General features: G+C 36.3%; 1 long non-coding RNA gene across 1 annotated transcript; it reads right to left on the minus strand.

The window, feature by feature from the left end:
* Positions 1–214: 214 nt before the first annotated feature.
* On the minus strand, positions 215–25,055 carry LOC134653327 (uncharacterized). The gene is made up of 3 exons (XR_010097247.1): positions 24,992–25,055; positions 6,984–7,156; positions 215–288 (listed from the first exon to the last, which is right to left on the minus strand). It is a non-coding gene; the product is annotated as an uncharacterized LOC134653327 (long non-coding RNA).
* Between the last annotated feature and the right edge of the window lie 1,505 nt (positions 25,056–26,560).

Below are 26,560 nucleotides of genomic sequence, written 5' to 3' on the forward strand. Positions count from 1 at the left end.
CTTTTCATAATTTATCACAGAGTAACTACCTATTTGAAACATTGTTAATATGTATAACTATTAGTAGATAATTGAAACTGCAAAAACCCAAACTACCATTAACTATGCGTCGTACCTAATTCATAATTCTACCCAGCAACCCACAACCGTTGATGTTCAATTATAGTTTGTTGACAGCAGTAGTTTCAGTTAGCCGGTAGAACTGCTGGAAATGGAAACAGTGGGCACCGTTAGTAGGCGTGAGTAGAGTCGGCAGTCGGTAGGCGGCGGGAGGCGGTCACGAGCAACCTGGAACACGAGGAGAGGTGTGTGAAGCGCTGCGTCATCGTGTCGTCGCGACTCTGTTAAACGCCGAGGTGGCCAGGGGTTACCAACATTTTCTTTTTGAAGATAATGTAAAGCAATTAGTACCTATATTAAAAAATAGATAGGATACCTATACATGTATATAATGAATCGGTCGATAATGTTAAAGTGTGGGTACTGATTGTCATATGAATATTAAGAAAATAGTAGAAAATGGAGACTACATGTGTATACGAGATTGTATAGAAAGTAAATTACGTTCTCGATAGCGCATATGTCAGTTTTGACACTGTCAGTGACTCATGATACGGGCTTAGATGTCATGTTACGAACACACTGTAATCAGATTAATATTTACTAAATTGTAAGCAGGATCATCCATATGCTATGATTAAAAAGTTAATCATTATGTTACCAAAATTGTCACATATTAGTAAGGCATCTAATTATTGACCATTTAGGTATGATTCTGTCAAAATCTCTATTGCCGCCTACAGGTAGGTACATAAAAAGGTAAACTTTCTGGTTGACTATCTCTGTATGAAGCTGCGCTAGCGCCGCTGTGGGAACGTTTCGGTAAGTGGCCCATAATCACGCGCCCCAAACTACGGCCAAACTACAAATAACATGAAATGCCCTAATTGGGGGAATACCGGTATAGAACTGGTTAGCCATTAGATTGCGTTATACCAATGTATTAATAACACCTTATACGTCTGTATTGAAAGAAAAGAGTTTGTAGGTATTTAACGCGTCAAAGTATTAGGCACTGGAATTTATCTAATTATATTACGAGTATATATACTTGATAATTCATATGTGAAAGTTAGGGGGGTTAGGAGCAAAGGAAAGGCAAAGAAAGTAGCTAAAGAGAGTAAGCTACCTAGTACTAAATAATATATTGTTTTGATACTTAAATAATATTATAATCTGTGCGCTAATAGCAATCTTCGTGAAGTGAATGCAGCGATGACAAATTTATAGTGCGCACAATAAAATCGCTCGTAAAAATATTACTATCCCCTCCCGCCTCCCGGCGCTGCCGGCCCCGCGGTCCCCCGAGAAATAACACACTTTGTCTTAGGACATGCATGTCAGAAAGTTGCCGATCGCTAAAATATTGGATGAGTTGTACATAATGGGAATAACAAGGTTTACCTCGCCCGAGATGTGATTTGCGTTGGGCGGAAAATAGGAAAGTTACAGGGAAAGATATAGGTGGATTAATTTAGATTAAATACGCCATAAATAAAGGAAACAAAGAATATTACAATTCAAACAGAATTATTGCAAACTAGCTGTTGCCCGCGACTTCGTACGCGTGGATTTGTATATTGGTGGTTATATATTCTACATTAGCTTAGAACATTATGCAGCAAGAGATTGCGGAAGGACGGTTAATCATTTCTTAATTATTAATATTATACGACGCATGAGAATTGTCTTTCACAACCTACGAAGTTTCAAGCCCCTAACTGAATAAAATTGTCCTCGATGTAATCCCTCTAAACCCCCTTAGAAGATTTTCATGTCCTCTATTTAATAAAACCTACTACCTAACTACATATTTACGAAGTTTCAAGTTCCTAGCTTTAAATAAAATTTGCACCCTAAGACGAACTTTCATCCCCTTTTTAACCCCCTTAGGGGTTGAATTTCCAAAAACGTTGCAATTACTTTTTTTGTAATCGGCTATTATGCCTTTCTAAGAAGTTTCAAAGCATTCGTAATGGATTCAAACATTCAACCCCTGTTTAACCCTGTTAGGGGATGAATTATACAAAACGCTGAAATTACTTTCCCTGTATTTTAATAATATCCCGAAATACAAAGATTCAAGTCCCGCGTTCGAAAAAATGTTTGATATCCATACAAAATTTCAACCCGTTTTTCACCACTTTAGGGGATGAATATTCAATAACGCTGAAATTAGTTTTCTTGTATTTTAATAACATATATATTTACGAAGTTTCAAGTTCCTAGCTTAAAATAAAATTTGAACTCCATACAAAATTTCAACCCCTTTTTAACCCTGTTAGGGGATTTACAAAACGCTGAAATAACTTTTCCTGTCTTCTAATAATATCCCCAAATACAAAGATTCAAGTCCCGCACTCTCAAAAATATTTGATATCCGTACAAATTTTCAACCCCATGTTTTACCACCTTGGGGGATGAATTTTTAAAAACGCTGAAATTTGTTTTCTTGTATCTTAATTCAATACCTTTTTGCAAAGTTTCAAGTTCCTAGGTTAAAATAAAATTTGCACCCTAAGACGAACTTTGATCCCCTTTTTAACCCCCTTAGGGGTTGAATTTCCAAAAACGTTGCAATTACTTTTTTTTGTAATCGGCTATTATGCCTTTCTTAGAAGTTTCAAAGCATTTGTAATGGATTCAAACTTTCAACCCCTGTTTAACCCTGTTAAGGGATGAATTATACAAAACGCTGAAATTACTTTTCCTGTATTTTAATAATATCCCGAAATATAAAGATTCAAGTCCCGCGTTCGAAAAAATGTTTGATATCCATACAAACTTTCAACCCCTTTTTCACCACTTTAGGGGATGAATATTCAAAAACGCTGAAATTAGTTTTCTTGTATTTTAATAACATATATTTTTACGAAGTATCAAGTTCCTAGCTTAAAATAAAATTTGAACTCCATACAAACTTTCAACCCCTTTTTAACCCTGTTAGGGGATGAATTTTACAAAACGCTGAAATAACTTAACCTGTCTTCTAATAATATCCCCAAATACAAAGATTCAAGTCCCGCACTCTCAAAAATATTTGATATCCGTACAAATTTTCAACCCCATGTTTTACCACCTTGGGGGATGAATTTTTAAAAACGCTGAAATTTGTTTTCTTGTATCTTAATTCAATACCTTTTTGCAAAGTTTCAAGTTCCTAGGTTAAAATAAAATTTGCACCCTAAGACGAACTTTCATCCCCTTTTTAACCCCCTTAGGGGTTGAATTTCCAAAAACGTTGCAATTACTTTTTTTTGTAATCGGCTATTATGCCTTTCTAAGAAGTTTCAAAGCATTTGTAATGGATTCAAACTTTCAACCCCTGTTTAACCCTGTTAGGGGATGAATTTTACAAAACGCTGAAATTACTTTTCCTGTATTTTAATAATATTCCGAAATACAAAGATTCAAGTCCCGCGTTCGAAAAAATGTTTGATATCCATACAAACTTTCAACCCCTTTTTCACCACTTTAGGGGATGAATATTCAAAAACGCTGAAATTAGTTTTCTTGTATTTTAATAACATATATTTTTACGAAGATTCAAGTTCCTAGCTTAAAATAAAATTTGAACGCCATACAAACTTTCAACACCTTTTTAACCCTGTTAGGGAATGAATTTCACCAAACGCTGAAATAACTTTTCCTGTCTTCTAATAATATCCCCAAATACAAAGATTCAAGTCCCGCACTCTCAAAAATATTTGATATCCGTACAAATTTTTAACCCCATGTTTTACCACCTTGGGGGATGAATTTTTAAAAACGCTGAAATTTGTTTTCTTGTATCTTAATTTAATATCTATTTGCAAAGTTTCAAGTTCGTAGCTTAAAATAAAATTTGCACCCTAAGACGAACTTTCATCCCCTTTTTAACCCCCATAGGGGTTGAATTTCCAAAAACGTTGCAATTACTTTTTTTTGTTATCGGCTATTATGCCTTTCTAAGAAGTTTCAAAGGATTTGTAATGGATTCAAACTTTCAACCCCTGTTTAACCCTGTTAGGGGATGAATTTTACAAAACGCTGAAATCACTTTTCCTGTATTTTAATAATATCCCCAAATACAAAGATTCAAGTCCCGCGTTTGAAAAAATGTTTGATATCCATACAAACCTTCAACCCCTTTTTCACCACTTTAGGGGATGAATTTTCAAAAACGCTGAAATTAGTTTTCTTGTATTTTAATAACATATATTTTTACGACGTTTCAAGTTCCTAGCTTAAAATAAAATTTAAACGCCATACAAACTTTCAACCCCTTTTTAACCCTGTTAGGGGATGAATTTTACCAAACGCTGAAATAACTTTTCCTGTCTTCTAATAATATCCCCAAATACAAAGATTCAAGTCCCGCACTCTCAAAAATATTTGATATCCGTACAAATTTTTAACCCCATGTTTTACCACCTTGGGGGATGAATTTTTAAAAACGCTGAAATTTGTTTTCTTGTATCTTAATTTAATACCTATTTGCAAAGTTTCAAGTTCGTAGCTTAAAATAAAATTTGCACCCTAAGACGAACTTTCATCCCCTTTTTAACCCCCTTAGGGGTTGAATTTCCAAAAACGTTGCAATTACTTTTTTTTGTTATCGGCTATTATGCCTTTCTAAGAAGTTTCAAAGCATTTGTAATGGATTCAAACTTTCAACCCCTGTTTAACCCTGTTAGGGGATGAATTTTACAAAACGCTGAAATTACTTTTCCCGTATTTTAATAATATCCCCAAATACAAAGATTCAAGTCCCGCACTCTCAAAAATATTTGATCTCCGTACAAATTTTCAACCCCCTTTTTACCACCTTGGGGGATGAATTTTTAAAAACGCTGAAATTAGTTTTCTTGTTTTTTAATTTAATACCTTTTTACGAAGTTTCAAGGTCCTAGCTTAAAATAAAATTTGCACCCCAGGACAAAGTTTCATCCCCTTTTTTACCCCCTTAGAGGTTGAGTTACATAAAACGTCGCAATTACTTTTTTTTGTCATCGGCTATTATGCCTTTCTAAGAAGTTTCAAAGCATTTGTAATGGATTCAATCTTTCAACCCCTGTTTAACCCTGATAGGGGATGAATTTTACAAAACGCTGAAATTACTTTTCCTGTATTTTAATAATATCCCCAAATACAAAGATTCAAGTCCCGCACTCTCAAAAATATTTGATCTCCGTACAAATTTTCAACCCCTTTTTTACCACCTTGGGGGATGAATTTTTAAAAACGCAGAAATTAATTTTCTTATTTTTTAATTTAATACCTTTTTACGAAGTTTCAAGGTCCTAGCTTAAAATAAAATTTGCACCACAGGACAAAGTTTCATCCCCTTTTTTACCCCCTTAGAGGTTTAATTAACTAAAACGTCGCAATTACTTTTTTTTGTCATCGGCTATTATGCCTTTCTAAGAAGTTTCAAAGCATTTGTAATGGATTCAAACTTTCAACCCCTTTTTAACCCTGTTAGGGGATGAATTTTCAAAAACGCTGAAATTACTTTTCCTGTCTTATAATAATATCCCCATATACAAAGTTTCAAGTCCAACACTCACAAAAATATTTCATCTCCATACAAACTTTCAACCCCTTTTTCACCACCTTGGGGGATGAATTTTCGAAAACGCAGAAATTAATTTTCTTGTTTTTTAATTTAATACCTTTTTACGAAGTTTCAAGGTCCTAGCTTAAAATAAAATTTACACCCCAGGACAAAGTTTCATCCCCTTTTTTACCCCCTTAGAGGTTGAATTACCTAAAATGTCGCAATTACTTTTTTTTGTCATCGGCTATTATGCCTTTCTAAGAAGTTTCAAAGCATTTGTAATGGATTCAATCTTTCAACCCCTGTTTAAACCCTGTTAGGGGATGAATTTTGCAAAACGCTGAAATTACTTTTCCTGTATTTTAATAATATCCCCAAATACAAAGATTCAAGTCCCGCACTCTCAAAAATATTTGATCTCCGTACAAATTTTCAACCCCTTTTTTACCACCTTGGGGGACGAATTTTTAAAAACGCTGAAATTAGTTTTCTTGTTTTTTAATTTAATACCTTTTTACGAAGTTTCAAGGTCCTAGCTTAAAATAAAATTTGCACCCCAGGACAAAGTTTCATCCCCTTTTTTACCCCCTTAGAGGTTGAATTACCTAAAACGTCGCAATTACTTTTTTTTGTCATCGGCTATTATGCCTTTCTAAGAAGTTTCAAAGCATTTGTAATGGATTCAAACTTTCAACCCCTTTTTAACCCTGTTAGGGGATGAATTTTCAAAAACGCTGAAATTACTTTTACCGTCTTATAATAATATCCCCATATACAAAGTTTCAAGTCCAACACTCACAAAAATATTTGATCTCCATATAAACTTTCAACCCCTTTTTCACCACCTTGGGGGATGAATTTTCGAAAACGCAGAAATTAATTTTCTTGTTTTAAAGTTTCAATTTCCTAGCTCAAAATAAAACTTGAACCCCATACAAACTTTCATCCCCTTTTTAACCCCCTTAGGGGATGAATTTCTCAAAATCGCTCCTTAGCTCTTATACATTTTATAAATGCAACCTAGTGTCCAAATTTCAACTTTCTAGCATTTGTAGTTTCGGCTCTACGTTGATGAGTCAGTCAGTCAGTCAGTCAGTCAATCAGTCAGGATACGTGCATTTATATATATAGATTAACAGTGACATTGAAATATGGCAAACTGGCAATTCAAAAATTAGATATACTTGGTCAACCAGATCTTGACAGTAGAAAAAGGCGGCAAATTTGAAAAATGTAGGCGCGAAGGGATATCGTCCCATAGTAAATTTGAATTTCGCGCCTTTTTTTACTGACAAGATTTGGTTGACCAGCTATATCAATTATTTCATAAGGATAATTCTTCGTAGACCTCTAAAACCACAAAATAGCTCAAAAATCTTCGTACCTCCTTAGCCTATTTCGTTCCGATATCGTGGGCTTAATCGGGCCGCGTTTACTGCTGATGCGATCGTCGCAAGGAACGGAACACGGTGTTACTGGGATTGCGCGTTATGACGGATAGGCCGTTACCGGCGCAGGCCTGGCTGGTTAGCCGACTTTGATCTCAGTTGAGCTGCCCTGGAAATAGACAACAATAATATGTTATTTTTTATAAGAATAAAGGATTACTTCCACACGCTTTATACGATGGATCAGTGCCTAGGTATTGCTACTGCAGCCTCAGAATGTAATCTTTGTATGTACTTACAAACTAATATAATTATATATTTAAAAGAATATAAGTTTGTATCTATTAGTTCAATGTGTTGGGAATCTGTAAGTAAGTAGTGATGTGATCAAAAGGTGACAGTCCATTTTTGACTGCAGCTGCATTACTGTTGCTACGTTACGGTGCAGCACTATTGCAGCAGCGTGCTGTACCGGCGACTGTATTGCGGCGTGCCGGCTGGATTTAGAGTCTGCTATAGGTCCCCTCAAAACCATAGGCCAGGTAGACTATTTTATCAGGTCTTTCGTTGATTTCTGCAAAGTGATTCATAGGTTCTGGAGATGGCAATGCGACACAAATCTGTACTTATTGGAGGATTTATTCTCACACTATCTTTCTGAGTATCTATATTAAACCAATTTTACTTTCTTAAGGTACCTAACAGTGAAGTATAATGAATAAATTTATTTATAAGAGCTGTAATTGCGGAATTAGTCCAGTTTCTTATTTCCAATAATACTTTTTGAATATTTCATGACATAAAAAACGAAGAAATAAATATTTGATTTAGTGCCTACCTATAACTATTTCAACAACTCAACCCAGAATGAAACAAGAGAAACCAACATTTGTATTCCTTTACAATTCTCAACACAACCCTCAAAGACAACAACCCCCGCACGCCATAAATACTAATTGAGGCTGATCATGCAAAATGCCGCGCACCCCGCGCCGCGCTCCCCTCGGCCCGCCCTGCACTCAGCTAGGGCGCCTCTCAGTAGGGAGCCCCATAAAGACAGAAGTTCGCTGGTACTTCACGACATATGCTTAAAATTGTACTAGTAGGTACTCGTCTTTTACACAGTTCACTAGCCTGGAAAAGCATTAAGCGTATCAAAAGAATTTTGAACGTGGCACTACACAAAGGTTGCGTAGAAAGTGGAAGAGATCGCTTTGAAGCGATACAACCTAAAACCTTATTATCTCAATCTAAAAATAGGTAGGTAGGTAATGGTGGTAGGTAGCGTAAATACCCCCGTAGCGTAAGTAAGTAGGTAAGTAAGTATGTGCGTCCCTAATAATATAATTCAGTCGAGTCGCTCGATGTCGAACAACACGTCTCAAAACAAGGGTAGATACAACTTGCTTAGTCGGAGTCAGATAAAGTCATAATTTGTGTGATTTCGAACGAGATGAATCGTAAGCGACCCATGCCCTCAAAACCGCGATCCAACCAAAATCAAAACACCTCCTCGTCAGAACTTCTAATCTGCTACGAGAGGCTTCTGAAATGGGCCGCATCGCACCAGCTCCCTTTACTGGCCATATTTATGGACGGTCGTCGGACACTTCGTTTTTTACGATATACATAAAAGCTGCCGTGAAAGATTTACGCGAAATATATTCCGACTAATGCTGATTGTCCCCTCGCGGATAATTTTATTACTGCGTTCTGCGTAATCTGCCGAATGCTATGGAAAATAAATCGGTCACTATTTAAGCCAGCAAAACTCTAATATTTGTGATTAGGGAACAGATATGGACTGAATTAGCCTCCATCAACGAGCGCGCGATCAATTTTTTGATACGTCAGTCACCGACGGCGAGTCATTTCTTGCGACAACATTTGATTTGAGCCCACAAATTGAATTTGTGGCACAATGCGACCAAAATGGAAAGCAAACGGGAACCCAAATAAATATTCGCTCTGGCAACTATCGCGTCACACAATTACGATGGAAAACCTTGGATAAACAAAATCGGAAGTGCCGGAGTTTTTTTCGCTGGAATAGAAAAAGCGGACGCAAACACGATGTAGCGAATTTGGAAAGTCCATTCGGTTTATTGACACAGGGGGGGTCAGCCCCGCCTGCCGCGATTTACAATAAATTTCAAGCCGAGAATATGTTAGCAATATGTAGGGCCGAGGTAGGGCTGCCACCATTCGTAGGCCCCTAAACGTCTTTACTTTAAAGTCCTTTCCGACACAGTTGCGCTAGTCGCCAATTCATATCTATAGTTTTTTTTCATCTCAAATTGACATCATTACCTATAGATAAAAAACTAAATAACTTGTCACTGCCAGCCCTGCAGCTTAATCACTCAACCCCCTAAGTTCACTTTTAGAACTGCCAGAAGGTCACACTTTATATCCCGGGGTGCATGTACGCATGCATGAGTAACTCACTCGTCCCAGTCGTCCCCAAATGCCGGTCAGTCTTGTAAAATTATCAAATTTGTGCCTTTACATTTCTTTACATTTATGGCTTAGGGGGGACTCACGACGATAATGTTTAGATTGAAAAATAGACTATCAATGTTGGAAAGCGAGCAAGAGGCTATTTATGTACAGGCATTTTTTGAGTTTACATAGAACAGTCGGCAGCAAAATTCGCTAATTGGATGAGGTGTTCCAAACAATTGAATCATCTGCTTTCACCTTGAAATTTAATAAGAGTGTGTTTAAATCGTGTTTAATTTAACACCGTTGCCTTTATTTACATAAATATCTGGGAGACCGAGCTTTGCTCGAAAAACATATAAAAACCCATAAATGCGCGTTTTCCCAGAGATAAAACCTAGCTAGATCGATTTCTTGCCCCCAAGAACCCCTATTTGCCCGGCCCGTTGGAGCCGTTTCCGAGATCCCCGAAATATATGTATAAATAAATATATATATAAATAAATATACAAGAATTGCTCGTTTAAATGTATTAGATTAGATTAGATAGATAGATTAAATAGTATCAATCGGTTTAAGTTATTTAGCAATAAAGAGGTAACAAGACAACACGTCATTAATTTCGTTATTTTTGGGTCAAACACAAAAATGTGTCCACAGGAGAGAAAATTGTACAGTTTTGATGAACACACAAGTTTTCTCTCCTGTGGACAATAGTTAACAGCTCTTGAGGGCATGAAGGTAATGATTTTATCATACTTATCCAAATAAAAGGAGTACCTTTTCAAGTGGATAAGGGTTAAATAAGAAAATTAACCTTTATAGCCCTGAACTTTTGGGTATGTCTACAGGAAAGACATGAACACAGTTTTGTGTTTGACTCTTTAATTAAACACAGCGCTTTGGATTTACGTACCTACCACATGCCAGGCATGCATGCAAATGCCTATATTTATAATTTACAGAAATTGCAAATTTAAAAACATAAGAAATTATTCGGAAAACACTGTAGCCTGAGTGGACGCTCGAAGCGGAGCGTTCGGCGGGGCGTGCAGCGTGGCGTCGGGCTCACAAGTAATTTGAGCAGCGTGTACTAAGGCCGCTACTAAACGTTTGCATTTGTTTAACATGCACGCCGCACACCCCGCTACACGCCCAACTCGAGCGTCCACTCAGGCCTTACACTAAAACCTTAATTTTGTCTCATTTTTTATTATTCTAAATACCTAGTCGTAAACGTTTAAGGATGACTCACGCTAGACCGGACCGTGCCCGGGCCTAGGCGTCTGACATATCATTTTCTATGACGGCTTTCTATAGAAAACGAAGAGCCGGGTACAAAACACGTTTGTGATTCAAGAAAATATATCAATCCTTGCCTACACAAGCAGAACAGCGGAATATGAAGTGTAACAACATTATTACAGGGGTAGCATGCAGCTTTTATAAAAAAAGAGCTTAAGTGTGTTCGAAAGTTCTGCGAATTAGGACGTTCTGGATTGAAACCGCGACATTTATGGCGGCTGCAGCGAGCTAGATTCGCCCCGCGAGACCGCCTGCGGGGCCATCGCTTATGCGTGGCTCTGGTTATTTTGTTTATTGGCATCTGGGTGGTTGGTCAGAAATACTTAAGTGTATTCGACTACTTGTATTTTATTCAGCGCATGTGCTGTCCTCCCTTGACAGTACCTAATTATTGGCCGAAGCGTCAGCGAAGGTCTCCGTTTTAACTCGGGCATTTTGCTTTCGTATGTCCGGATCTTCTCCTCTGCAGGTCACAATTTTTTATCGATTCTCGTGAAATTTTGTGACTAGATTCTATGGTTAAGAAACTAGATTTTTTGTTGATCCAGTTATTGGAAATTTTTCAAAATGTCGAAATTGGCATAAAGTGACTTAAGTGCCAATAGCGTACCTATATTGTGAGTTCACTGTTAATACGATTCAACGAACTAATAAGTATTTTTCACTTTTACATTTTCTAACCTTAACTTCTTTACTATTTCCCCCTTTCAGCTACACCTATTGCTAATAAATAGGCAGGTAAAACTATAAATAACAAAGGCAAATTCCACGTTGTATTTTATATTTAAGTTAAAAACTATTTCTTTAACGAGTTGTTTGTAAAGAAAAAGCACGAATAAGAACAAGAAATACAGAACAAAAGTTGCGGAGCTTACGTAGCCCGCTCATTACGCGAGCAGCAAAATTCCACTCTTTATTTATGAAATAAAAATGAAAACATTTCTACGGAGAGACGAATGGCCGCCGGCCCCGGGCCTCCCCGGGCCGCCGCCCAGCCCGCCGGGGGGACCCAGGGCGGGCGCAAAGTGACAGTGTTATATCATTTGAAAGTGCTAGATTGTGTGGGTTTAAATAATGGAATGGTTTGAGATAACTTACGGATGCAAAGCGTTTTGATCGACTTTTATTACAATTAAATAGTTTATGCTACTGTGTTTCGTAGCATTACGTGGTGATTTCTTATAAACTTTACATATTAAATTAAGGCCTAAGTAATTGCACTTTGGGCGTAATCAGGGTGAGTAGCATGCCAATCGTTTACGCTACGTTGCGAACACGTTTTGTTGTCCCTGTCACACTAATATGGAAGAGTGATAGAGAAACAAGCGATTGCCACCATGGCTAGGCACCAAGATATGTAACATAAATATGATACCTATTAATTCGAACGAACTCGCGCAATATTACAGTCAAATGTGCTATTCTTATTCTTAAATGGATGCATTGTCCACACTACACGCTTGCTTCACGCTCTCATAACAAATTATTAAATATACCTGGAGCCTTATTCAACCAGTAACGTAATTTTTGACTTTGACAGCTTATATCCATAACGAATACCTTTGCTAATATAGACATAAGTATAGTGGGATTTTTATATCGTTGTTAAAAAAAGTCCCAAAAAGTCTACCCACTTTGTAAACGCTCTCTAGATTGGACACCTACGTACTTTTCTGTATGTGAGGCCAATACAATCGGCACTCGTGTAGAGTCGTAATTATAGTGTAGTTTAATTTCGCTACAGCCAAGGGTGGGGGGACCGGAAAGATTTTTCAATTACCAACTTTGTGCCGCTCGCTCCAATCTCGAGCTACAGAGTACAAAGAAGATATAGATGTTTTTTTAGGGAAAAATTGTTGTTATTTTATTTTGTTCTTGTTATGATACTATCTTGCACGACTTGCAACATCGAAGGAGATGCCTAATGATAGGTACGACTTCTGGTGCATTTCACTTTCGATCGGTCTTCAAGGTCGTATCATAACAATTAGATAAAATCTTAACAAATCGTTAAGTCAGGATCAGCCTACAACTCCAATGCAAGGAAAAATATCCATTTAGGTAATTTAAAATGTATCTACTATTAAATTAGTTGTAGTAAATCTTGCGCATTACCTACCTTACCTACCTTAATTGGCACACGCGAGCTGGTGCGGCATTATTACCTACTTTATTAATCTTCGACTTATTTTTTATAAATACATAATTATGTTACTATTTGCTTTTACTTAAACTAGCTTTTACACAATTGTAATCACAATTGTAATTGTTTTACAATTACGGAGAGTATCAAATCAATATGAATATACCGACAGATATTCTGAGTATCACATAATTCTAGCTAGCTTTGCTAAGTATGCTAGTAGCTATGCTCCATTTATTGTATATTCTGAGTATACGTACCTACTGGTTGGCTTTTACCCATCATCGGTCCGATCTAAACGAGGCAATGCCGCATTCCGTAGCTACTCTGTGCGTCGTGGAATTCTTAATATCTGTGCGCTAACTACGGACGGTATAATATCGCTACCCCCACTCCCACCCCCGCAACACCCTTAGCTTAAGCTAAAACTGAGATTACGGGGACGCGGTTAAAGTTAGATTGAATTTTAAAGCTAAGAATTATAACTTAACGCGGCTCATATATGACGATAGGTGCGTGTGATTTCGTTTCGTTAATATTTTTAATCCGTATTTATTAAGTACTTTGTTTATTTGGAACTAGCTTTTGCCCGTGACTTCGTCCGCGTGGAGTTAGTAATTTGGGTAGCTTATTTTTGATCGAATCTGCTTTTTATCGATTCCCCGTGCAAAATTCTACCCCCCATTTCACCCCCTTAAAGGATGACTTCTGGGATAAAAACTACCCTATGTCCATCCCCGGAACTCAAACTATCTCTATACCAAATTTCAACTAAATCGGTTCAGTGGTTTAAGCGTGAAGAGGTAACAGACAGACATACAGACAGACACACTTTCGCATTTATAATAATCTATTATAAATGCGATTTATAATAATCTATTTATTTTAATTTATAATAATAATATTAGTATAGGTGACAGTCCATTTCCAACGACAGCTGCACTACTGTTCATTTTACTATGGAAATTGACAGTAACAGCGACGCGTTCAGTACCAGTAGTGCAGCTGCGGTCAGAAATGGAATGTTACCCTATAGATTATGATGATGTCTACCAAAATTTTACTAAGATTTGTATGTCGTTTCGTTTTAAGGGGACGGTATATGACGTTTTCGATTTAGACCTCACTTTGTGCAATCAATTTGTTCAATGAATGATTAATAACTGCATTAAATTATACGCCAATCTGTTCACGAAGAAGCCGTGTACCGGCTCTTCACGCCATATTTTTTTTTATTTCCTGTAATTCTCTACAAATCGACACTAAAAGTGTCCAAAAATCAAAATATGGAGTTCCGTTTGAGCAAGACGCATTACAGTTTTGTCTTTGACAGTAATTGAGTTGTTGTGGGATTTTGAAGGCTAGATAACTAAACTACCAGATTATTATCTACTTATATTTTTACTCACAAATACAACACAGAAATTCAATCCCAAATGTAAACTTTCGTATAATTTCCATACATTGACGACATCACTCAAAACTCTTCTTCGAGTCAGATGGCCGTTGGCCTTGCATCGAAGCAGACGTGTACATCGTCATAGCTCGTTTTTGACATTAATAAAGACATTTCATCATATACGCATACGAAAATGTATACCAGTAGATAAATTGTATTTCATAAAATAGGGTAAATAAATATAATCACGTCGAGCTCCAGTCAAATTTTAAATGTGAGTTGTTGTTATTTACGGGTCGTAACGGTCGAAAACAGCAGTAAATTATCCTAAAACAATACGATTACAATCGAATTTAAGTAACTTGTTCCTTCAAAACCCGCTTAAAATGAAAAAAGTTTTTAGACTCGTTTTACTGATTGGGATTGATTTTCATTATGCTGGTATCAATTTTGCGTCATTATAAAAATGTATATGACTTCTGTACGTCAATGACTTTGGATGTCAATTAATTGTAATCTTGTATTTATGTTAGAGAATATTATATGTTCATTTAAATATTACTCATCTATTAATACGAAGCGTAATTCGTTTAATACCTAAAGACTTGCAGTGTCTACACCTACTTTGTTGACGTTCGTTCCGTCTATGTATGCGATTACGTAACGTGCTGTTCTGATAATCTTCAAGAATCAAGATAATTAATAACGGCAAGACCAGCATTTAGTACCAGCGAGTTTTGCGGATTTGGAGACCGAGATGAAGCTTACAGGCCAATATCGCTGCGGCCTGGCCTGCTTATTGTTATGTGTATAAATCGAATGTTATATTAATTTACTATAAAAAACAATGTTTTATTTCAATGACATTCTGTGCGTAGAGGTATGTATGTTTCGGTGATTATAAGAATTATGTCCACACAATAATCGTGCAAAGCAGAGACTGCATTATTTCTTTACGGTATAAGCGGTAAGGAAAAACTCATTGGTATCCTGGCTCGTACCAATGAGTTTTTCGGAACTTATGTACGAAATATCATTTGATATTTACCACTAGCTTTTCGGTGAAGGAGGAAACATCGTGAGGAAACCTGCATACTCGTAGTGCATACATTTGCGAAGAAATTCAAAGCTGTGTGTGAAGTCCCCAATCCGCATTGGGCTAGCGTTGAGATTATTGTCTATACAGGGTGGTCCAAACCGTGACGTCCAAAAATCGTGGGCTATCATAATGTACCCCATATGTATGTTAGCCGATTTTTCGTAGTTTTCAAGTTATGATTTTTTAAGCTTTTAACTTTTCCTATGTAGGTAATATTCTCCGACCGTCCTTAGTCTGGGACCGGTCTGAAAACCAGCGCCGGGCACCTAGGCCCGGCACACGCTGAGACTGGAACCCTGTGCCTAATACAAAGATCTTCTCACTTTTGTTTTGTATATGATAACAACTGTTTTATTTTATTATGTAAGTAATTCTAACTCTATTTTATGTTCATGTATGTGGCAATAAACAATTCTTATTCTTATTCTATTCTTATTCTTATTCCTATGAAATTCCGGGGTTCCCATACAGAGTGGCTGAAAAATAACTGCATTCCGTTGCCAGGGAGGTGTTGGGATTATACTGAGCAACTTTTATTATGGGACCAACCCCGAAATCGCGAAAAAAAAATTGGCTTTTTATACATTTTGGCTAGTCCATTTTCTATGGAAGGGTAATTTTTTTTCGCGGTTTCGGGGTTGGCCCCATTGTAAAAGTTGCTCAGTATAATCCCAAAACCTCCCTGGCAACGGAAATGCAGTTATTTTTTAGCCACTCTGTATGGGAACCCCGGAATTTCATATGAAAAGTTAAAAGTAAAAAAAAATCATAACTCGATAACTACGAAAAATCGGCTAACATACATGGGGTATATTCTGATAGCCCACGACGTGAGGAATCTAAAAAAAAATTTTTGGACGTCAAGGTTTGGACCACCCTGTATATAGGCTGAATTATTATTATTATTTATAGGCGGTACGGTACCGTTATTATTTATCAATACCGCTTCGTTTTGAAGGTACTATACCTGTTGAAATATAAAGTACGGTACCGGTATAAAATTGCAGCAGGTACAACAATTTTTTATAGGTGTACAGTCAGCTGCAGAGAAAAGGTACCGCCCCTGCATACAATCTTCTATGCAGGGGTGACCTGCAGCTGACTGTACCTAAACCATCACTGACCGAGCGTAGGCGAAGGTCTCCGTTTCAGCTTGGGCAAAAATACTTTCGTTTGTTCGAATGTTCTCCTTTGCATATCACATTTCTCAAATATCTCGAGAAAATTTGTAAGCAGGTTCGGTAGTTGGATATAATTACTCGGTTTCTTTTTTTTTTATAAGTTCTAATAGGCAGAGATTGGCATAAAGGACTTAAGCGACAGTAGGGTCTGTGGTACTTAAGACCATTGTGATTATTCGTAGTGTCCGACCGAAGATTCGGTTTCGGTTTCGGCCATAAAATCATGTTTCGGCCGTAGTTTCGGTTTCGGCCAAAAAACGGCCGAATCTTTCGGCCTGGCCGAAACATACGAAATAGTACTTCGTATTATGAAACTAAACTATGTGACAAAGACCAAAAGTTGGCGAGCAAGTAGACAACAATATTTATATATACAGAAATTTGTGTTTCGGTCGGACACTAATTATTAGGTACTTACTGATTACGCTGCGCCGCGTGGAACGTGAGGTGCGTTGGGGTAAGTACATACAAATCATTCAAGAAAAAAATCCCTTTTAAGATCACTCGTGTGTCTGCCCCTAATAGACTAATTCAATTGAAATTTGGTACACATTTTTCACATATGACAAAGAGTCGGTGATCCAAAGATGGACTAGTAACGTAAATAAATAAACTTTTAACTTTGCGGCCATTTTTTTGTATCGTGTGATATATCAGATATTAAATTGTAAGATATTTACTAATAATAAGCATTGGTCACGTAAATTATTTTTAGTCTTTTTTTGCAAGTATGAATGATATAGAACATTATTTCAATTATTTTTAAAATTAAGCCTATCCAAAGGCGACTTGGAAGATGTGTCATGGGGATCTATATTCGTTGGGTGAAAAACAAGTTTTTTTGTCTAATTATCGTTTAAAACACAATCGATCGGCAATAACGCGGGCACATAAAACAAAAAACTTCTTTTTTCACTCATAAAACTCCTTAAACCTAATAAGAGCTAAACAAAAACAAGTGCGAGTCGGACTCGCATTCTAAGGGTTCCGTATATTAAGTCCGTCTCACGCTTGACTGCACATTTCTTATAGATTTTCCTGACATATATAGGTAAAGAACTACTTTGTGTATTTTTTTCAAAATTTTAGATCCAGTTGTTTCGGAGAAAGTGGGCGGAGAATGATCATTTTTTGCCTATTTTCATGAATAACTGCTGAACTATTAATCCTAAAATTATAAAAAAGTTATGTTTGAGATTCTTACAATGAGCTCTTTTATTTGATATGTAACACTATATAGTTTAAAAAACATATTTTTTAATTTTTTCATTTACCCCCCCCCAAAAATGGCTACCGTATTTCAAATTCTCTAAAATACATTTTATTTACGTTACACGTCCATCTTTGGGTCACAAATTTACATTTGTGTGCCAAATTTACATATGTGTGCCAAATTTCAACTGAATTGGTCCAGTAGTTTCGGAGAAAATAGACTGTGACAGACGGACGGACAGACAGACAGACGCACGAAGAATTATATGTATATGCACTTATCCCAACGCACCTCTCGTTCTACGCTGCGCGGGGTTCATTGCCGCTCCTACCGCCGTAAGTGTAAGTACAACTACATCATCAAGGCTACGATCGAAGATAATCAGTTCAGCACTGAAATAATAGCGGTGGAATGCCAGTATAATATTTAATTATTTATTTTAATTTTATAAATTTAATAGCAAAATAAATAGCGAATATAGGATACTCGTACAAGTAAATCTGTAAAGATCTTAGGGGTACATCAGCCGACATATATTATTAAATTTTATTTTGTCGGCCTTAATTAAATTTCCACCCTGCCGAAACTTTATTTATTTAAATTTTTAATTGAATTGATTTTTCGCCTTATGAATAACCGTATAGAGTAGTAAATAACATTTTACATCTGACTTAATGACATCTGGGTTTATTCGGTTTAACTTTACAAAACGCGTATCTCGACAAAGCCATAATATGCAGAAAATAGTTAACAATCAAATGAATTAAATTAGAATTTAAATACGTCACGTGTGACATGAACAGACAAGGAGAGCAAGATTTAATGTATTGTTTCTCTTTCTTCTTTCAATGGAACGTTTTTACAGTTTCTGTTCCTCAAAAGAGGTCAGTGGTTAACACTAAACTCAAAACGCAATCTTAAAAAAACTTGATGGGTCAATGACCTGTCCCAGTAAAGTGAGGTAGTGTGCGTGAAGTGCGCTTGTGTGTGAAATGGGGTAAATTGACAGAATCTGAAAATTTACCCACCTCTACCGTCACCTTAAGAGTCTAAATTGACAAAATCATCCTCTTGCTTTTTTTTTCACAATTCGATATGAAAAAAAATCAGTTATATTTAACTGCCTTGCGGAAGAGCGAGATATTTTACTACAACAACTTCATATCTTTCGAAGTAGGTATAGGTAGGTACCTATTATAAAAATAAACAATAAAAAAAATATGTTGCCAGTTTGCAACGGTTCCCGTTCTTTTGCCTTTTATCATGTACTCTGTAAGCAAGGGTAGGTACAAACCATATGTTAAGGTACGCAGTTAAAACCTAAAGGAATGTCCGATTTAGTTTTTAAATTGGATTGCGCGGAGCCCTCGAGCGTACGTTGAAAGGCGTTTGAAGAGCTTTACTGCTTTTACAAAGCGAGCTTTGTTGCCGCACGCAGCGACACGTAACGAGCGAGCTTTGATCAAAGTCGAAGCAGAAGTCGAAATATACGATTTAGACAATTGGCTTGTGTAAAAATTAGGTCAAAATGTGTTTATATAATCTTAAAAATTTTCTTGGCTTTCACATATTAGGATCGACATTGTTTTCTTGGGGAAAATAGTTTTTAGTGAGATTCTGGAAAGGTTCAATTTCCATTTTAAAAGAATGTGCATAATACGTATTTTGCGCACGTTGCAAGAGCAGTTTGTTGTGCTATGACGCTAATATTCAATATTTTTATAGGTTATATAACAACAAATAAACAGTCAACAAAATTGCACACAAAACATAACTGACAATAGAAAATAATATTAGTAGGTACCTAATACGACATAGGTATATTAGGTATGTTGTTGCAAATGCGTACGTTTGTTGACAATCGTATATACGTATAAAAGCAAAAAAATACGACAAAAAGCTGTAAAGACTTTTTTTTTTACCCGAGAGGCTACTTGATTGATTTGATACAGATCTTATTAGCAACCTTTTAATTCGCCCCTTGAATTATTTATTGTTTAAGAAAGCTTCGTAATTTTTATACCACGCCGAAGTTTCTTCACAGGTTTGGGCGGAGTAGGGGCTATTCATAAATTACGTCATTTCAAATTAGGGGGGGGACATCGGATGATGGTAGCAAGACGTAGGAGGAAACGGGGTCATTCGAAGCATGATTTTGGATGATTTAGTGGGGGGGGTCAAAAATCGTCAAAAATAGATCACGTAATTTATGGACAGCCTCGTAAACCTAAACCTAACTAAACCTCTTTACACGCCTATCACAATCGTTCTTATACGAACGTAATTCCATTAGAGTATACTTAAGCGAACTGTTTTTTAGCGGAAACAGCAAAACCATTCACAGGTTGAAGTGTAAATAGGTTTTATGATTTCGTATCTTTTTATAGCAAGTGATAGGTAATAGTGTCACGTCTAATAAAGTGTAGGTGGTCCGAAGGTGGAGGAAGGACGGGCGGGCCGAGTGCATGCTGTAAAATGCACTTAATTGAGTTAGTTTTATGAAGCGCCGTTACTTGGCCTTTATGGCTCCGGTTGATATTGCTCATCCATAATAACTTTGTAAAGGACACAACAATTTTAATTATAAATGGTATTAAAAATTAGTTGAAGTAACGATAATGTTTCATAAGAGTTCGTTCCATATAAAATTTACCATATTTCATTAACTAACATTAATAAACATACACAGTCGAACATACATAGTCATACGAAGTGACATACATAGTCGTACAGCACTTATTGTATATTATACTCTCGAATTTTTAAAATTCAAATCTGTTTCTTTGAATTCGTTTTATTTACTGTGCGTCGTAAATAAATTAATACATGAATAGGTACTACTTATTTAGTTAATACTATGGCGTACAACATCAATGTTTTAATAAAATAAAAACATAATATTAAATGCACATTCTGAGTCCACTGTGCAGCCTCGAGATTCTGTCAGGTTTTCATTTGTACCTACAGATAGGTATGTATTTTGTGGAGCTTGAGAAATATCTGTCCCAATTTTATAAATGAATGCAAGATATTCAAGCTTTCGATATATCTTGCTTTTAGTTTGTTTAATTTAAAGTTACAATAAACCTATTGGTTACAATATCTAGTTATCTATATGTACCTATAATTAATGCAGCATCCACATGCATCCCCTATGCAAATAGCGCGTTAGCGCCCGAGGGGTGCATTATCGACCTGCGGTACATTAACGCGTTTATTTGCAGAAATTTAACTACATGACAAACAAAACAGGTCCTTATATACACGTGGATACGGATAGTAGTGGTGTGGTTTGAGAGTAAACAGGTTTGTGAACATGCCTCGCCGTTGCATGCATAATGAATGTTCTCCCTAGTGGGCAGTAAGATTGCAATTGCAAGTGCAGTTTTGTTTTGGCCTGGTCCGGTAGAATGCATATAATATTACGTACATTTAGTTAGATTAGGATGCATAAGTGCAAAAGTGCCAAAAACTAGGTATTAGGGGGGTTTGGTACACATTATTTAACTACCTAGTGTATACTAAATCGCAAGCTTTCAACTTTGAGTAAATTACCATGCACATCAGCTGAGACCTTACCATACTTATTCTACATATAGTACATACTTCATGCGGTAGATTAATCGTCCACTAGCACTAGTTAGTAAATATGTACCTAATTTATAAGCTAAGATCTCTACTTAAATTTTCGTTTTAAACCTCTTGATTGCAAATCACATTCAACCCAAGTTTGTAAGAGAAAAACAATGGGCACTAAAGTCGGTTGCCTGCAACACTTTCAAAGAATTATACCCAATTGGCAATACCTGTCTCGTTCATTACCTAAACTGCCTGCGCCCGCGCCGTAATCAGTGCGATTGTCTCAAAAACGGAAGCCCTCTAGTTTCAACTTAATTTGCGCTAGCTAATCCTCACCCTAATTATATCCCCCCACACCTAACCAAATCTTAATGACCTGTTCTTACAAGACTGTCTCGTAAGGGCAGAGCTCTTGGCGGTTGGCTCTTGGAGCTCAGTTGGTAAATTGATTCCGCCAGCCTCCCCGCTTAATAAATGTGATTTTTAAAAGTTAAAGTTTCTATTTGGGTTATTTCATTAGCTTACTATACTATAAGGAGCGCCTCAATATTAATAGTTAATTATGTGAATCTAAAAGACTTGCAACTGTTTAAGTATTCATAATATATGTACCTATTATTTAATTGGTAGGAATCAACTTTAGTACCATTTTTATGCTGCGTTCTGAATTAACCCATAGTAAAGTAGTTATAAGAATAAATTCTACGACGAAACATAGTTTCAACCGATTTATTTTCATGATTCAGTTGGTTTGTTTGATAATTGGATGAATTACAAAAAAAAATTAAGCCTAGTTAAGAAGCTGTGATTAGTCTTAAATTATTTGATTAATTTGTGTTACCAAAATTAACTATGTAAATTCTGTTGTATTGTATATATTGTACTTAATGCATACGCATGTAAGTTTATAGCATACGCTAACACACTTTCATACATATAAGTTATATAATATAGAAATAGTTTAATTGTCCTAACGCAATGGAATCAATTACCTTTATACTTATTACAAGTTCTTAACTACTGTACATTTTCTTGCAATTCACCCTGCATAAAACCAGCATATTGGAGTCTGTGCGGAAAGAGAGGAGTCGTGGAATATATGGGGCCCAATACATTTCACGACTCTTATCTTTCCGCACAGACTCTACGAGTATTAACCACTTACTATTGGTATGTATAATATAAATATTGCGTGCGTAATCAAAAGCATATCAACCTAAAGCTTCGATGACCTAACTTTTTGCCCAGTCGCATACATAGTAAATTAACTCTAACAGTAACATGCCACCATTCCCTATGCATATAAATATATGTAGAAAGCACCCCAAGACTGGACCTACCGTAACGAGGAGCGAAGTGTCGCCAACCTTAATTACGATAAGGGGGTGTATGAGGGAGGTATGGGAGTGTGGAGGCTGGACAAACGAAGACAGACACGTGCTGGATACATATAGGTTTATGATTTATTAGTATGGTAAAGAATACATACATTACAAATGACCTGTCGGGCAAAGAATCTACATAAATATACCTTTAATTATAATTATTTATAACTGGTATTGAATCGATAGATTTATTGACCGAAGCAAAGGTTCTGTTTCAGCTTGGCCAAAATTATTTCGTGTGTCCGGATGTTCTCCTCTACAAGTCGCATTTTTTTACTGATTGTGAAATTTGGTGAGCACGTTCTAGAATTATAGATTTTTATTTTCTTTTTTAATGCCAGAATGGGTGGTCGCAAGGTTTACTCTACAACTCACAGAGCCAATAGATCTAAAATATCATTTATAATGACAGCTAATTGTTCCAACCTCAAGCCTAATTGTTCTGTAAAATTCAAGTGAGTGAATTTAATCAAATGGCCAGCCTTCACTAACAGTTGTGGGGGGCACTTAATCGAATGAATATAACCGTAAATATTGTATCGACACGTCTCCCTCACCGGCGGCGGAGACGGGCCGGGGCTTCGGGGGCAAAACGATGCATATCCGAACTACAACTTTTCTAATGTCGATTAGTAGGTAATATTTATTCTGTCATACATTATAGTAGTACTGATTATGTACCGAATCATAGGTGGGCGTTTTTTTTTTTGTTGTCCCCTACACTTTTTTTTCAAATTTGGGATTTTTTATGTTATTTCTACTCAGAATCACGAGCTCTTTCTATCTTAATAGGAGAAAAAAAGTGTCCTAAGGTTTTTATTTCCATTCCGTCACCATTTTTCATAGACTTTGTATGGCGGTAGCGCAATGGAAAGATCGAAAAATGTATGGAAATTTTGGGACACCTTTTTTCTCCTATTAGGATAGAAACAGCTCGTGATTCTGAGTAGAAATAACATAAAAAATCCCAAATTTGAAAAAAAAGTGTAGGGGACAACAAAAAAAAACGCCCAGGCACATCCATAAAACAAGATCTGACACTTTAATTCCGCTAAGAGAGTAAATTTAAGGAAGCATTAATCAGTAGTAATCTAGGTATACTCATCTACTAGGTATGTCGTATGGACATCCAAGATTTCACAAGAAAATGAGGTCCATAAACAACAACGCATCTTAACTCACTCGAACGTCGAAACGTGTCCATGTGTACACACACTCATGACTTATGAGGGGGTGAGGCCGCCGACGCGGGCGCAGGGGGAGGGCCGGTGCAGTCGCCATAGCAACCGCCCCCGTCTAATCAATTGCAGAAATATGTATGGAACCAAACCACCCTAACTTGGGCTGTATGCCCCCGCCATAATGCGAGATTTAAGGACAGGAATGGGGGATTAGAATGTAGGTTGAGAGGGCAAGATAGGACGGTTTACCGTTACACACACTTGGATGCGACAAGAAGACGTATAGAGTTAGAGTTATTATTATAATCGGTTATAATGGAAAGACTATTGAAAATGTGTGCAGACTGTTTAAATGGTATACTTGTGTACTTAGGGATGACTTAGGTACCTATTTAAACATTTTAGTAAAGTTTAATACCCGGTAATTGTAATTATTTTAAGGACACATAGGTACAATTGGTGGTGGTTGAACTATTTTTACATGCGTATATCTACTATATTCATAACATAATAGTTCAAAGTCCATACGAAAAAAAAATACTTTCTACCTCATCTAAATAATATATTAAATGTTCTACTTTGAATAACTATAATTCAGGTATTAACCTTCTACAATACCTATACAGTACAGTGTGGTAATCCAATACGATCTAATATTCAAATAGTGGCTAGCGTATAACCTGAAGAATTAATTAAGATTGCTGTAGAAATTTCATCAAAATAAGCATGTTTTTTTTTTTTCAAAATACTCAGAATTACACTTATTCTTGTCAGCAATTATTTTAATCAGCTTGCTATGCCAAAGCTTCCTTGATTGTTAGCATTATACTTAACACTGGTAAAATGTCTAAATACATATTACTACGCGGTCTCAATCTTATTAAACTCTTAAACCACTGAAACCTATATTTAGCTTATAATATTTGATCGTATTAAAATCACTCTATAAGTAGAATTGGTCAAGAAGTAAGTGTTGGTAAAATAAAAGCACACTAAATAAAAATAAATTATATATTATACACAGTAAAGCCACACAATAAAATCAAACGCAAGCTTCTGAAATGGAGCCAATCCCACCTGCCTCGTAGCCGCGTAGCGCGTAGCAACGCTACGATGTAGCTGCTACGAACGAGCTGAAAAAGGATTACAAGATTGTGAGGGTTTTACTATATTGTATTAGAAATTCATGTATTTATTACAACAATATGGTATACAAGCAAAATTCGTCTTAGACTTCACTGCATTATTTATGCTTTGATCACACACTTGGAGGCGATTCTGGCGTATTCTGATTATAACGAGAGGTTACTATATGGATTTGTTAAGGATCTGATCAGTCAGTGTCAAAAGTAAAACATTTCATAAACCAGAAACATCACTGTTGACACAGGCAAATCATATCCACAACAAATCCAGATCCAATTCATAACGTTATTAATTACAATCTCGATGCGGTTGCCTTGATTAATTACAGAGTTCCTAGTCAACCTCAGTCTCCATCCTCAGGCTAGCTTGAAATTACCATTTCGCTGTAGACACGAAGATACGCTTGATTTGAATTTAATCAAAAACCAGGAAATGGTTCAATTTCTTAACTTACCAGATTGCATTGCAAACAACAAATAGAACTAAAAATAAAATAAGAATGTATTTACAACATGATACCCTAATTTTAATCATAACTCACTTACTAAAAAAATTACTATTGATTCAAAAGGACAATTAAAAAGATTTGCGCGTTGAATATTATATCTACTTACATTGAAAACCGCAATTTTGTTTTATTCATCTCGCCGTGTCTCGCATCTCGCGTGTCCGCGTTCCTTTACAGCTCGCGTACAGATCTGTATTCAAGCAATATAGTTAAGCATTAATAGGTTATATACGGCCCCGACACTATCATGAATAATGACATTACTTTGAAGAAATGACATTTTTAGTGATAGTGTAGGGATTGGCATGAAGGAATGACGGACAGAAATGAAGTTATTTATTTAATTTAATGAAGCTTCAGTATTTGAGTTATGTCAAAGTAATGATACTAGAAATGACATTACTATTGACAGTGAATTGATTGAAATGATGGAATCAGAAATGACAGAAAGAATGACGGAAGATAATGAAATTATTAAAAAAGTTTAATATTTTTGAACTAATGTCAAAATAATGACATTATACTGATAGTGAGTGTAGCGCAATACATTATTATTTGGTAATACATTTTATATTTATGAGTAATTACATAACCAGGTACCTATTTATAAAGACCTACCTCGATGAAAATCCATTAGGTTTAGAATGAATGATGATCATCATCAGACCAAATATCTGTGAACAAAAAAATGTAAAGATTACAATTGTCCAAAAGTTATTTTATTTACATTTACTTATACACAGAACCCCTCACACATTAGAATATGTGGCTACTCTTAGAATCATTAAGGCTCGTATCGGTACGCCTCGCTAGAGCATTAATATCACACATCTACATAACGGGAGTGCACATGACAACCAGGGGAGGGGCAATTATTCCCCCCCTTTCCCCCCCCCCCCCCTTCTCCCCAAGTCCTGCTGCAGTCTAATGATATTTGGGGCTTATTAATTGATAGCACCTGCGGCCGAAGGCTCGCATTATCGATGTTTATC

The sequence above is a fragment of the Cydia amplana genome, chromosome 1 (assembly GCF_948474715.1).
Source record: "Cydia amplana chromosome 1, ilCydAmpl1.1, whole genome shotgun sequence".
NCBI lineage: Eukaryota > Metazoa > Arthropoda > Insecta > Lepidoptera > Tortricidae > Cydia > Cydia amplana.